At 41.9% G+C, this 13,703-nt stretch overlaps 1 protein-coding gene across 2 annotated transcripts in view; it reads left to right on the top strand.

Annotated features, from left to right (window-relative positions):
* The window catches only part of SLC38A1 (solute carrier family 38 member 1), a 78,600-nt gene that overhangs the window by 4,077 nt on the left and 60,820 nt on the right, over positions 1-13,703 (top strand). For both annotated transcript variants that reach the window (XR_011464221.1, XM_070370667.1), the window contains exon 2: positions 10,638-10,754. The gene's annotated coding sequence lies outside the window, so the exon portion shown is untranslated. The remainder of the gene's footprint in view (positions 1-10,637; positions 10,755-13,703) is intronic.

The raw sequence follows: 13,703 nt of genomic DNA, 5'->3' as shown, positions 1-13,703 counted from the left end.
GCTAGCATTTTTAATGCCTCCTTTTCTCATCCGTATGATGCTAATGACAGTGTCTGAGCTGTGAAGGTACAATGAGAACAGAGCTGAGAATATGCTTGAACAAGTTCAGACTCTTGGTAATCTGCAGGTTTAGGAGATAGATCAAGATTAATGATTCTCAAAGCAGGCTTCACACCAGATTCACCAAAAGTCTCTTAAAAGCTACCAATGCCCAGACTCTGTTTCCAGAGATTCAGATTTAGTTGGCCTGGCATAGAGCTCAGACAGGGGAATTTTTTAAAAACAATACTGGGGTAATTTTTATAAGTGATTTAGATTTAAAAACAAAACAAAAACAGAAATTAAATGACGACTTCCATATATTGTTTGTTTGATAAACCTTTTGGTAATATGAAGTTATGAGCTTGATTGGCTTTTCCCCCGACTTCACGAAACCAACTGGTTGTTGACATCATGGAGTCACAGCCTCAGGTTACAGTTTATAACTTGAATTTTCCCAGGTAGAGAAGCCCGTCAGAGTGATGCAGCCAGGGCCACATAAAGATTTAATGTGTGGATCTCAGTTTCCATCTCTTAGGAGTGATGGAAGACAAAGAAGATGGGAAAAGAAGGGAGCAATGGAAAGGAAAAGGAAAGGGAGAGTTTATGGCCCGAGGTCTCGGAGGAGGGGGCTTTGAGTTGGGAGAATGTCAGGACAGAACACAGAGGAAAAGTTGGGCTTGATTTATTGAACTGGTTTTGTTATGTTGGTGACTATAGAACCAAATGAAACCTGTGGGTGTATTTTGTAGGACTTGTTCTCTTAAAATTGTTTGGAATTAGCTGTCAACATTTAAGTATCTGAATTTCACTTAAAACTTGATTTCTGGCATTTCTTGAAAAGAAATAAAAAGATTTGTCTTATTTTTACTGAAATAGATGAGACACATGTTCTCCAGTTTCTTGTATCCAATCTGCTTTGCTTATTTGTCTTACCTACTTGGGCTCCAGCTACATTTGTTTTTAGCTTTTAATATAATCTGCAGATCTTACTATTGGCAACACATTAGAATCTTCTCAAAGCATTTAAAACATCCATGCTTAGATTCCATTCTAGATGAACTGAATCAGAAACTGGTGTGTGTTAGGGGGCATGTTATCACTATTATTTTTCCAAACCTCCCAAGGTGATTTCTATGTGTAGTTAGAACTGAGGACTACTAGTGTGAGTCGGACATGACTGAAGTGACTTAGCAGTAGCAGCAGTCTGAGTCACCTATTGCAACCCACTCCAGTACTCTTGCCTGGAAAATCCCATGGACGGAGGAGCCTGGTAGGCTGCAGTCCATGGGGTCGCTAAGAGTCGAGCACTGAGCGACTTCACTTTCACTTTTCACTTTCATGCATTGGAGAAGGAAATGGCAACCCACTCCAGTATTCTTGCCTGGAGAATCCCAGGGACAGAGGAGCCTAGTGGGCTGGCGTCTATGGGGTCGCACAGAGTTGGACACGACTGAAGTGTCTTAGCAGTAGCAGCAGTCTGAGTCACCTATTCAAAAGACTTGTCTACAAGCCCATCTTATCTCTGCAAATGATTCATCAAGAAACGGTATATAGAATCATAAATTCAGAGGATTTTAGAACCAGGAGAGATCTTTGAGAGCGCATCTGTTAATCTGAACTTCAGATTCTGCCTGAGAAAAAGTCCAAAAAGAAAAAAAGCTTGTTCAAAGACTGTAAACATCATTTAGTATGAATTATGGTGTTTTATTATATTTTCTCTTTTCAAATAAAGGTATATTTTTAAATGTTTATAAGTGATCCTCTTTACATGCACTAAAAAGCCTCTTGATGAAAGTGAAAGTGGAGAGTGAAAATGTTGGCTTAAAGCTCAACATTCAGAAAATGAAGATCATGGCATCTGGTCCCATCACTTCATGGGAAATAGATGGGGAAACAGTGGAAACAGTGTCAGACTTTATTTTTTGGGGCTCCAAAATCACTGCAGGTGGTGATTGTAGCCATGAAATTAAAAGACGCTTACTCCTTGGAAGGAAAGCTATGTCCAACCTAGATAGCATATTCAAAAGCAGAGACATTACTCTGCCAACAAAGATTCGTCTAGTCAAGGCTATGGTTTTTCCAGTGGTCATGTATGGATGTGAGAGTTGGACTGTGAAGAAAGCTGAGCGCTGAAGAATCGATGCTTTTGAACTGTGGTGTTGGAGAAGACTCTTGAGAGTCCCTTGGACTGCAAGGAGATCCAACCAGTCCATTCTGAAGGAGATCAGTCCTGGGATTTCTTTGGAAAGAATAATGCTAAAGCTGAAACTCCAGTACTTTGGCCACCTCATGCGAAGAGTTGACTCATTGGAAAAGACCCTAATGCTAGGAGGGATTGGGGACAGGAGGAGAAGGGGATGACAGAGGATGAGATGGCTGGATGGCATCACTGAATCAATGGACGTGAGTCTCAGTGAACTCCGGGGCTTGGTGATGGACAGGGAGGCCTGGCGTGCTGTGATTTGTAGGGTCGCAAAGAGTTGGACACGACTGAGTGACTGAACTGAACTGAACTGAACTGAACTTACATACACCACTCTGTTGTGCTTTCAATTTGTCATGATTTCTATTTTTCCTAGAGTATTTTGTTTGGAGTTAGCTAGAACTTAAAAAAAAAAAAAAGTTGCCATTCACTGTTTTTAGTCCAGCAGTAATTCTTGATCAGAGGTATTGCTAGAGCAAAAAGTACATGTGCAGAGAAAGAGACTTTTTCAAAGGCTATAGGAATATATTTTGGGTTGTTTTTGAACTCTGTACATAATTATTTAAATCTATTAATTTTCAGTTGATGAGAAAGATTTTTACTTTTGTGTATTCACACTGCTCAAAGACACTCACTGTTTAAAGTTAAATTTTTAAATGTAATATACAATACAATCTGTCCTCCTGTATCCAGAGTTGCAGGTTAACTTCATTAACTTCTAAAGTTTATTAGTATTTTCTCTCTTTGAGAAATCAGAATAATTGCAAAACATCTCAATGGGAAGGTTAACTCCTAGACATCTTAGGCTGGGCATGTTAATAAGAACATTTGAAAAATTCAGCTAGATGAGTCAAAGATTTTAATGTAAAAAATAAAATTGTGAAAGTTATAGAATAAAACATGGGAGGGAGCTTTTGGGGAGATAGGCAGTGAAGGCTCTGGAGTAGGAAATGGGAGCCACTCCAGTATTCTTGCCTGGAAAATTCCATGGACAGAGGAGCCTGGCGGGCTACCGTCCATGGAGTCGCAGAGTTTGACGAAACTGAGCACACAGCACAGCAATGAAGGAGGCTTTTCTCACTGTAGACGCTTTCGTACTGTATGAATGGTGTACTGTGTATATGTATTACCTAGTCAAATATTTTATAATAAAATGAAATAGTTAAATACAAAAATAAAAATAAAACATCATCTAGGAACCTGAACAAAGTTCTTGTGGAGCAGGTGTCAGGATACTGTAAACAAGACAGGACCAGGGGTCCATCATTTCAAGGCAGTGAGCTGTTCCTCTCTGCCCCCCGCAGGAGTGGTCAGTCCTTACTCCCCTGTGAGCTTCCTGTAGCACAGGGCTTCTCATCCCCAGTGCTCCTGGCCTTTGGACCAGATAAAGCTTTGATGTGAATACCTGTCCTGTGTATTGTATGATGTTTAGCAGCACCTCTGACCTCTCTCTGCTAGAAGCCTACAATACCCCCTCACTTGTGACAGCCAAAAATGCCTCCAGGCATGGCCAATGTCCACTGAGGGCGGGGGCCAAAATGGTCCCTAGTTGAGAACCACTACTTTAATATAACCCTTTCTGTGGGCTTGTAGAAATCATACCAAGAATTCTTAAACATTCCAGCCATAGTGACTGTGTTGTTAATGATAGATACCTTTCATTAATAGAGTACTTTACAATTTTAAACATATTATCACATACTTTGTGCATGCTCAGATCAAAAGTAAAATACAGTGGCAGAGTTAATGAAAACTATGTGGAGCAGCTGTACATGTTGCTTCTTTTAACTTCTAATCTTTGTTTTGTTTTCCTAAGAAATTGTGTTTGTGAGAATTATGCTGTATTGTCTGCAGGCAGATGATCAGTTGAGTCATCATTATTGTTAACGTTTTTACTATCACTGTGTATTGAGCTAAGAGGTCTGTGCTCCCTGTCCTCGAGAAGTTGAGAATGTACTTAGGAAGGAGGATAACTCCATAAAGAGATCATGAAAACATATAAGACCCCTTCCTATAATCCAATGAGTATACAAAAGTGCTATGAGAAGTCATCACAGGTAAATAATCACAATTGGTCACTGGAGGAAGACCTTATAGAGAAGATTGGCTTGAAATAATCTTTTTTTTTAAAAACCACACAAGCCAGCAAGCTGGGCTTTTTGAAAGAAATGTACTTAGTGGGCACTGGCTCAATGGGAAAGGAAGTGGCTGAGAAGTATGTTCAGGGCCAAGGTGGGGGGCGGTGGGAGGAAAGCCGAAAACTGCAAAGCAGATCCATTACAGAAGTGAAAGGTTCAGAAGGAACATCCTGGGAGAGAAATTTAAAGCGTTAAGAGGGGACTTCCCTGATGATCCAGTGGCTAAGACTCCACGCTCCCAAGGAGGCCTGAATTCTATACCTGGTCAGGGGTCCCACATGCCGCAACTAAGGCCCAGCACAGCCAAATAACTAAGTAAATATTCAGGGGAAAAGAGGAGTTAAGGGCAATCTTGGCTTTGAATTTGCTGTTCCAGGGGTTCGACTAGTAGAAACACTTAGGACTGGCAAGGGGAAAAGAGGAATACGCCAAGACATGGATTTTCAGGAAGAATCTGCCTCTGTAAATGGAGTGGGCTGGGCTCAGTAGGCAGCACGGGGGGAAGCGACCAGCCAGGCTACGATTGTGGAGCCAGAAGGAACAAGAGGAAGGAAGGGATGGTATGAAGTGTTGATAGGACTCAGAGACTGATTAGATACCCGAGTTCCAAGTCTGAGTGATGAGGGGAACCAACATTATCGTGAACAGAAATAGAAAAGCTGATGTGTGAGGTCAGATGGTATGTTCAGTGGGGCACGTTGAGTTGGAGGTCACGACAAACATTCACGTGAAGAGGTCTCCCAGGCAGCTGGGATCTGAAAAGAATTTGTGAAAATTTTTCTGAGCAGGAGGAGGGAACCTGAGAGATTGTCTCTCCCCTCCAGCTTTCTCACTTTACAGATAAAGAAATACGTGGCATGTTAAGTGACGTGATCATCAGCAAGTAGGAAGTATGACAGAGATCCTGTCTCCTAATTTCTAGAGGAATTCTAGTTTTGTAAAACGAAAAGCCCTGGGGAAAAGAGATCTGAAAGGCACCCTTGTGGGATGAAGACTGACACTTCAGGCTTGAAACTTACAAAGGAAAGAGTTTGGAGTGTATGAAGGGAAGCGGGGTGGGGGTAGGGCTGCCCCCACACAGAGCACAGAGGATGGGAGGAGAACAGGAGTTGGCAGTGGAGGCTGAAAACAGTTCCTCTGAGAATGCGGATGCTTGCAGATGCAGTGAGAAGCAAGGTGGTGGGGTTCAGGAAACAGTGTCCCTCCTTCGTGGGGAGGTGAAAGGTTGAGAACTGAGAAAAGGCCACTTGCCTTGATTAGGAAGAGGCAGCAATAGTAGCTGTGACAGTCGCCCTCGCTTACCAGAACCAGGGCAGGTACGGACCCAGTTGTAGAAGCTTTATAGCGACTCTGTGAGGTAGATACTGCTTCATCTCCTTTTTACAGATGACAAAACTGAGACAAAGAGATATTAACCTACTTGCCCAGAGTCAGCACAGCTCCTGAGGGGTGGAGCCAGGATTTGCCAGTGGAACTAGGGTTCAAGGGAGTGATGAGAACAGGGGTAAGCTGTTTAGATTGTTGGCCATAGAGACAGGAGCAGGCTGATTGTTCAAAGTCACTTTGCAAATATGGAGCTGAGCGGGATTGACAGAAGTTGGGGGAGCCACCAGAGGGAGAGTGGGAGGCCAGGTCCTAGCAGAGCTGAGACCAGGAGCACTGGCTAAGTCATGAGTTTTGAGTAAGAAGAGAGAAAACACCGTCTCTTCTGAGACTGCTTACTGGATCCCAGTCTTTCATTACCCAAGGTCATTCCCCACTTCCCAAGGACCCTGGGTTTTCAAAGATTGTATCCACTCTAAGTTTTTATTTTAGTTGAAGTATAATTTATATGCAGTGCAACAGCTGGATCTTAAGCATACTGTTTAGAGAGTTTTGACTATAACTTGAATTATATTAATTCACTTCCCACTTTTGGTACTCTAAGATATATTACACTGCCAGTCAGAATCTAGGATTATCACACCAAGTTAAGGCAATCTTGCCAAAACTAAGGACTCATGACATTTTAATTAACCTGTTTAGCCTGTTTGAGGCCTTTCGAAATATAGTGAAGCAGCTCACAGATCATATTATTACCATCTGAGAGTCCGGTGAGCCAGGGACCTCCAGTATGTAAATAGACTCAGTTGGTTGTGGGAAGAGATGTCGTGGGAAGAGTTATCAGGAAGACAGAACCATAACTGGCCTTATACCTAACACATTCTCAAAACCACTGACCTAGCTGTCATAATTCATTCCCAGGAGCTGAACTAGGAGAGGTAGATCTTATTCTTAATCACCAATAATCATTCATAGCAGTTTTGAAGTTATGTGTACCTGACTGGATATTTGGCTTGCCAGGTGGTGCTAGTGGTAAAGAACCTGCCTGCCAATGCAGGAGATGTAAGACTCAGGTTTGATCCCCAAGTCAGGGAAGATCTCCTGGAGGAAGGCATGGCAACCCACTTCAGTATTCTTGCTTGGAGAATCCCATGAACAAAGGAGCCTGGCAGGCTACAGTACATAGTGTTCCAGAATCGGACATGACTGAAGTGACTTAGCACACGTGCATGACTGGCTATTTAATGTCATTTAGGGATTCTTGTTAGGAGAAGGCAATGGCAACCCACTCCAGTACTCTTGCCTGAAAAATTCCATGGACAGAGGAGCCTGGTAGGTTGCAGTCCATGGGGTCGAAAAGAGTCGGACACGACTGAGTGACTTTGCTTTCACATTTCACTTTCATGCATTGGAGAAGGAAATGGCAATCCACTCCAGTGTTCTTGCCTGGAGAATCCCAAGGACGATGGAGCCTGGTGGGCTGCGGTCTATGGGGTCACACACAGTCAGACACGACTGAAGTGACTTAGCAGCAGCAGCAGGGATTCTTGTTATGTTTTAGATGTGATTGTGATATGGTGGTATTGTTTTAAAAATGGATCTGACTTTTTAGAAATATGTATTGAAGTATTTACAGGTGATATCTGGAATGTCTTGTAAAATAATTCTAGGTAATACTGGGAGTAAAACTTCAACAAGACTGGCCTGAAATGATCATTATTGAAGTTGGTACATGGGGGTTCATTATTATGTTATGTTCACTTTTGTATATGTTTAAAAGTTCTCATAATAAAAATTTTCAGAGGTTGAAAAAAATAAAATTAAGAATATCAGTCAGGGTTTAACTGCATATAAACAGAGATCTCTTGTATGTTAAGCAAAAGGGATTGAATACAGGGAATTAAAGCCTGTAAAATTGCTAGAAAAGATGGCAGACCAGGCTTTGGGCTCAGTCTCTAGGAATAAACACAGAGTACCACCACTCAGCTCGCCTAAGGGTCTTCTCTTATGCCTTCATCAGGAAGCCAGCTTCTCATTGTTTGAACTGCATCCTCTGCGAACACATCACTGAGGCCAAATCTGATGGTCAGGAATTCACCACCACAGTTGTTGGCTGCACTGTAGCACCTGCTAAAATTGTACCAGTGAAATGGATGTTTGGTCCCCACCACTTTGCTCTCTATTGCGTGAGTGCTAAGTCGCTTCAGTTGTGTCCAATTTTTGTGACCCTATAGGCTGTAGTCCACCAGGCTCCTCTGTCCATGGGATTTCCCAAGCAAGAATACTGGAGTGGGTTGCCAATTCCTACTCCAGGGAATCTTCCTGACCTAGGGATTGAACCTGGATCTCCCACATTTACAGGCAAATTCTTTATTGTTTAAGCCACCTGGAAATCCCACCCTGCTAATCAGTAGATTGGGGGATTAGTTCAGTTCAGTTCAGTCACTCAGTCGTGTCCGACTTTTTGCAACCCCATGGACTGTAGCACGCCAGGATTTCTTGTCCATCACCAACTCCCAGAGTTCACTCAAACTCATGTTCATTGAGTCAGTGATGCCATCCAGTCATCTCATCCTCTGTCATCCCCGTCTCCTCCTGCCTTCAATCTTTCCCAGCATCAGAGTCTTTTCAAATGAGTCAGTTCTTTGCATCAGGTGGCCAGAGTATTGGAGTTTCAGCTTCAACATCTGTCCTTCCAATGAACACTCAGGACTGATCTCCTTTAGGATGGACTGGCTGGATCTCCCTGCAGTCCAAGGGACTCTCAAGAGTCTTCTCCAACACCACAGTTCAAAAGCATCAGTTCTTTGGTGCTCAGCTTTCTTTATGGTCCAACTCTCACGTCTATACATGACCACTGGAAAAACTGTAGCCTTGAATAGACGGACCTTTGTTGGCAAAGTAACGTCTCTGCTTTTTAATATGTTGTCTATTGGTCATAACTTTCTTTCCAATTTGGGGGATTAATTAACAAACTACAATTTCAGTTGCTAAGAAACTTTGTGACAGATTGGCCCAGTCAGTGTTTGTTCCCACTTCTTTCTAGTCCAGTTCTGCAAGGATGAAAAATTGAAAACTACATTTCCCACATTCATTTGCAGCTACGCTTCTAGAGAGGATTTAGATTCTACCAATTTTTCTTTCTGTTAGTGGAATCTAAGTGTATTTTTGCTTATTTATCCCCCAAAGTAATTTTGGACAATGTTTAAATTATAGTATATTCTTTGGTTTGGGTTCCTCTCTACAGTTTTTAACCAGCTTCTACCAAACCAGTATAAACTCTTCCTACTCAAGAATGTGTTCTTTGATCTCTCTGCTTCGGCTAGATTCATCTGAATGGGTGTTCTATGCACACTTGGCCACCATGTCTTTGCCTGTGCTGTTTCTAGTGCAAGGAATGCCTTCCCTGCTGCTGCTACTGCTGCTGCTAAGCCTGTGCGACCCCATAAACGGCAGCCCACCAGGCTCCTCCGTCCCTGGGATTCTCCAGGCAAGAACACTGGAGTGGGTTGCCATTTCCTTCTCCAATGCATGAAAGTGAAAAGTGAAAGTGAAGTCTCTCAGTCGTGTCTGACTCCTAGTGACCCCATGGACTGCAGCCTACCAGGCTCCTCCGTCCATGGGACTTTCCAGACAAGAGTACTGGAGTAGGGTGCCATTGCCTTCTCCGAATGCCTTCCCTACTCCAGTCTAAATCCTATTTTTAAGCATAGTTCATATCCTAACTATTTGTAAAATCTTACCTGATTTCTCCAGGCTCCAACTTCCTTCCTTCCCTCTTTCCTTCCCATGTGTACATATGTATGTCTCTGAAATCTTTCTGGACTTATCTTTGTTTTACTATACAGTTGGTCTCTATCATGCAAGTGTTTTATTGTTGTTACTTTATATGAAAAGGTCTTGCTTGTTTCAGTAGGCTGTATGTGCTTAGTCCTCATTCATGTCCAACTTTTTGTGACCCCATGGACTGCAGCCTTCTAGGCTCCTCTGTCCATGGGCATTCTCCAGGCAAGAATACTGGAGTGGGTTGCCATGCCCTTCTCCAGGGAATCTTCCTAATCCAGGGATCAAACCCAGGTCTCCCACATTGCAGGTGTATTCTTTACCATCTAAGCCACCAGGGAAGCCCAAGAATACTGGAGTGGGTAGCCTATCCCTTTTCTAGGGGATCTTCCTGACCCAGGAATCAAACCGAGATTTCCTGCATCACAGGCAGATTCTTTACCAGCTGAGCTACCAAGGAAGCCTGTAAGCAATGTTAAATTCTCTGTATAACCTCTTTTTTGATCTGTATCACCATGAAGAGTTAGAGAAGTTTGTGTTTTTTACATGGGTACTGTTAGTAAAATGTACCAATAAGCATACCAAGATAATACTGCTTCTTAAGAATATCTCTGAATTTTGTAGTGAAGGATCAGAAATGTTCTGTGCTTAGTAAACTGTCATTTGTAACCTGTTATAGACGCTGGGGGATAGTCATTGTTGTTGGGTTAACATCAAGATCTTCACATGATGATCTCATTCAATCTTGTAATTAACTGTACAGTTTGATAATTGCTTCTGTCCTTCAGTGAAACTATAATTCTTTTGTTTCTTAAACTTGACCTGCACTTCCTGTCTCTTTGTCATGGGCCATGTTCCCCTTCATTGAGAAGTCTCAGCTTAGGGCCCGTCTCCACCTATTGTCTCCCATCCCCCGGGCACTGCGACTGGCCTGCTGTAGCAGGCTGGATGTCAATTTATGGCAAGTCAAGAAGTTAAGGAGCATTTTCAGTAATGATGTAGAACTGTGTTATGGACATAACTCAGGATGGGAGACTATATCTTGTTAAGTGAAAAAATACGTCTTAAAAACTCTGTGGTATGATTTCCATTTTTGTAAATGTATACATATTTTTAAAAAATCTATACTTATTCCTTTCATTTAACAGATACTTATCAAGTGTCTACTGTGTGCCAGGCACTGTATCTGTGTGCATAGAAAAACCCCTGAAGCTGATACTCCAATATACATATACAGTGATCATCTCTGCTTGCTGAGATAACAGGTGACTTTTTTCTTTTTATTTGTTTTTTCCTTCATTTGCAAGCTTGTGTTTTCTAATTTTTCTACACTTATATTATTTGTTAATATGGAACTAACACATTTTTTAAAAAACATGTCTGTTCTTCAAACGTGTACTGTGTAGTATTACATGAAAAACAATAGACTAAAAACACTAAAATTCCAAAGTTAATAAAAGAGAGCTAAAAAGGAAGACAGAAAGGAAAAGAAAAAGGAGAAAAGAAGGGAAGAAGAAGCACGTTAAACTTTAACACTGGCCCATTTTGGGTGTTGGGTTTCTTGTACAATGTTTGTTCTAAAGATTCTGCAATGGGTATGTATTAGCTTTAGAACCAGAACTTTTTTTTTCCCCTTTTTAAATAGCCAGTTCAAATGTGACTTTTCTGTGAAACTGCCTCAGATCCCTGAATTTGACCTTTTCAAGCTTTTAAAGTCCTTTTATCACCTAGCACTCAATAAATATATGACAAATTGAATGGGTAGTATTTTCTAAGTATGGCCTTAACTTTCATAGTGATGAATGTCACTAATTTTGTTACTTTTCCGCATTTTTCCAGTTTTTGTTTTCAAGAAAAAGTTAGATTTCAGATAGGCTATTTCACAACAATAAAAATGTATTCTTTAAAAAAAAAAATAGGAGATTACAACCTAGACAAAACAGAGACTGACAAAAAGCCATGTGAGGCGAGAACAAGAAGATGCGATCTGTAAGGCAAGGAGAGAGGCCTCAGAAGAAACAAAACTTGCCAGCATCTGATTTTGCACTTCTGGAACTGTGAAAAAATGAATTTCTCTTTAAGCCAAAGGCAAAAATAAATGTATCCTATGTGATTAACTTAGTAGTGGCATTTGCCTAATACTGACATAATTTTAATGGCCAGAACTTCATCTATTCTTTCTGTTCTTTTCCTCTTTTGTCCATTGCATGTGTGTGTGTGTGTGTGTGTGTGTACATAGTATATATTTGTATACACACTTGTATATTAATATAAAAGTTTGAATACAAACAGTAGACTCAAATCTGTTGTTAGTCACCTTTTCCTCTCCTTAGAAATTTTTTGTCTAGTACCCTATTTCCTACAAGTTTATGGAGAGAAAAGGACTCCTTAGCTCAGATTGGAAATGCCATCCACTGAGTGAACTTTCTAGAAGCTCTGCAGGATCGCTTCAGTAGCCTCTGAGGGAGTCATTTAGGTGAAAGCCAGGGTGGCAAGACTCCTAGGAATGACCCAGTCTGGTCCACTTGTGTGGCTTTCTTTAGAGGGGGCCAAAAGGTGATGGGGGCTTCAGCCTTTTTAATGCACTTCAACTTTTGCAAAGAAAACACAGGCTGTAGACATTGCTGCTGTGTGAAGGCACTAAAAGCAATTAGTCATGGCCCAAGCTCCAGCACTGCCACCCTGGCTGGAAGAATCAGCTTGGAGCTGCCAGGTTGGCTTTAGATCAGGAGTTCAAGGAGCTTCGGTCTCTTGTCCCTGCTTCCTGGTTTCCAGAAGAGGCCTTGCTCTGCAGAAAGGGTGAGCCTTCTGGAACCTGAGATAGTAGACAGTATTTATCTTGTGGAAGCTTTAAAGGATCATGGAACCAGGGAAGTCTCGTTCTAAATGTGTGAATGAAAAGGAGTAACGTGTGGCCTAGCTGTTGGGAAAAGAAGAAAGAAATTATTGAAGAATTATCATTCCAGAGTACTTTCTGAGGGTCCAGAAAATATTATCATATTTTTACTATTTTAAATATTACATATTTTAAATATTACTTCCTGGGTATTGTAGGATGTTTACATTGGCACATTGGAGTTTTCACTCTTAACTAGGTTACAGTTGTGGAATTCAGGGTCAGACAAAACATCAAAACATCATCCAAGGGGGTTTACCATTGGAGGTGAAAAAAAAAATCTTAGTGACATTCTGCTTCATCCCTTGGTCCTGAGACTCACTGAGGACTCCCTTGGTCCTGAGACATCACCTCACTGAGATTATCCAAGTGAGGCTCCCATACCTTTATAGGCCTGACTTTGAAAGTTGCATTTCCCTCTTGAAAGGATTCCTGGACCCAGTACCAACATGTGCATGTGCGTGGGTGTGCGTGTGTGTAGGCTTCCCCATACCAACAATTGTCGACCCAATTCTGACATTATCTACCAGTAGCTAGAATGAGATTCTACAGGTCAAGGTCTTCATCCCATGAAACTGCCCTCCACTTCAGATGCCATCACAAGTCCGAGTTGTTACCTGTGCTGCTGACTGACTGGCCATAAATCAGAGGTTTTCATGACCTCCTCATTGGGTTCCAATAATCTTCCAGAAGAGCTCACAGAACTCATGAAAACCTGTTTACTCACTTGGTTACCCATTTATTACAAAGGATATCAAAGGATACAAGTGAAGTGAAAGTGAAGGTCACTCAGTGGTGTCTGACTCTTTGGGACCCATGGACTATACAGTCCATGGAATTCTCCAGGCCAGAATACTGGAGTGAGTAGCCTTTCCCTTCTCCAGGGGATCTTCCCAACCCAGGGATCGAACCCAGGTCTCCCACAATGCAGGCAGATTCTTTACTAGCTGAGCCACCAGGGAAGCCCAAAAAGATACAGACCAACAGCCAAATGTAGCAGTACAGTGGCGAGGTCCTCAACAAAAGAGCTTCTGTCCTTGTGAAGTGTGGGGTTCAGGATGTGGGGAGTTCTGGGTCCCTAGTACGAATACTCTCCGAATCTCCTTTATTAATTTTTTTTCGCGGCTTCATTATATAGGCATCACTGATGAACTCATAGGCCATGAGTGATTGACTGAAGTTCTCTCCTCTTCCCGGAAATCATGGATAGGACGGAAAATTCCAGTCCTCTAATCAAGTGTTTGACTCCACTGGCAACCAGCCCCCATCCTTAGGTGCTTTCCCAGAGTTGGGTCATTAACATAACAAAAGACATTTA

The sequence above is a fragment of the Bos mutus genome, chromosome 5, assembly GCF_027580195.1.
Source record: "Bos mutus isolate GX-2022 chromosome 5, NWIPB_WYAK_1.1, whole genome shotgun sequence".
NCBI classification, from domain to species: domain Eukaryota; kingdom Metazoa; phylum Chordata; class Mammalia; order Artiodactyla; family Bovidae; genus Bos; species Bos mutus.
This window is presented reverse-complemented; position numbering and strand designations above follow the sequence as displayed.